At 37.7% G+C, this 1852-nt stretch overlaps 1 protein-coding gene across 4 annotated transcripts in view; it reads left to right on the top strand.

The window, feature by feature from the left end:
• UHRF2 (ubiquitin like with PHD and ring finger domains 2) overlaps positions 1-1852 on the top strand; it is a 192521-nt gene that overhangs the window by 162526 nt on the left and 28143 nt on the right. The window lies entirely within an intron of this gene.

The raw sequence follows: 1852 nt of genomic DNA, 5'->3' as shown, positions 1-1852 counted from the left end.
TGGTGTTTAACACCGAAAAATGCAAGGTTCTCCACCTTGGGAAGAAAAACCTGCAGCATCCTTACAGGCTCGGCAGTGTCCAGTTTTGGGCTCCACAATTCAAAAAGGATGTGGAGAAGCTTGAGAGAGTCCACAGAAGAGCCATGCGTATGATCAGAAGTCAGGAAAACAGACCTTACGATAACAGGGTGAGAGCCATGGGGCTCTTTAGCCTGGAAAAGCACAGGCTCAGGGGTGATCTGATGGCCACCTATAAGTTTATCAGGGGTGACCACCAGGATCTGGGGGAACGTTTGTTCACCAGAGCGCCCCAAGGGATGGCGAGGTTGAACGGTCATAAACTACTGCAAGACCGTTTCAGGCTAGACATAAGGAAGAATTTCTTTACTGTCCGAGCCCCCAAGGTACGGAACAGTCTGCCATTGGAGGTGGTTCAAGCACCTACTCTGAACACCTTCAAGAGCAAATTGGATGCGTATCTTGCTGGGATCCTATGACCCCAGCTGACTTCCTGCCCTTTGGGCGGGGGGCTGGACTCGATGATCTTCTGAGGTCCCTTCCAGCCCTAGTGTCTATGAAATCTATGAACGAAATATTAAAAGAAAAATAAAAAGTTGACTCCAGTTGATCCAGTAATGACATTTTATGGATACTTATATATGTCAGTCACTCAAAAATCCATTGTTTCTTAAATCTGTGGTCAGCAGTATTATGGTATTATTCTTGCTAAGACTTTAAGGCTTCTTAGATCATGTATACTAATTATTTATTAATTTATTAGTAAAATTCAATGAGGCCTCACCTAAAAGGGTTAAGGTTACATTCAGTAAAGGTTGGAACTCCTTTAAGATCCTTGAGCAGAATTTGTTCTATCAATACAACACATTCATATGCGAAATACAATACAAAAATATACTACTACATTTAAAATTAATAAAATTGAAAAAAAAAATAGTCTGTCACTCTCTTGGTCACTACTTGTATGAATATTTCCTAGTCCGAAATAGCCCGTCCACCGAAGGCCACTTTAGAATACTAACATAATTCAAGCACCAAAACATTCTGATCTCATCTTGGGTCTTTTGCTTTCTCTCAAATAAGGCAAAGGCTTACATTTTTAATTACTTCATGTACATGCTTCTAAACTTTCAGTACACCAACTACAGGATATTAAACATATGGCAGTCCATTATTATGTGATATTTTGATTTCCCACAAAGTAGTAGTGGTAGAGAGAGGACATCTGCCCTGAGGAGCTAAATTCAGGCATGGCACTAAAACTAACATTGAGAAAAGAGAAGAGGAAGAGAAACAGTGCTATAGTTATACTACTACTTTATAATAGCTTACATACTACTGTTTTGGTTCCTTTAGCCTTTGTTATAAAAATGCTTTTGGAGAGGGCCCTTATACTGTTTAAGTGGATACCGATAAACGTGCCTATTTGTATAATGGTAGCATGGTATAAAGACAGCAGTCTTTCAGAGTTTTATGAAAGAAATATTTATGAATGTTACGGCATTTAATACAGCTAAAGGTACATTTTAGAGATTATCTGAGTTGTGGGCTGGAACATTCTGGACCTGATCCAGCAATGTATGTATATCTGCTTAAGTGCTTTGCCAGATTAATATCTTGCAGAATTGAGTCCTAAATCAGTTACAGTATTTATATTTTTTGCCAATACATTTTATTTTTTGCAATTTATATTGCAGTTTATATTTTGCAAATACATTGCCTATGAAACTAATCTCATGAAGCTGGAATATTTAAATGCTATAATTTAGATATGTCTATTCTTCCTTCCCCAAGCACTATTACGTTTCTTTTAAAAAAAAAAAAAAAAAAAAAA

This window comes from Gavialis gangeticus, unplaced genomic scaffold (genome assembly GCF_001723915.1).
Source record: "Gavialis gangeticus isolate Ggan-Ray unplaced genomic scaffold, GavGan_comp1, whole genome shotgun sequence".
Taxonomy (NCBI): Eukaryota; Metazoa; Chordata; order Crocodylia; family Gavialidae; genus Gavialis; species Gavialis gangeticus.
This window is presented reverse-complemented; position numbering and strand designations above follow the sequence as displayed.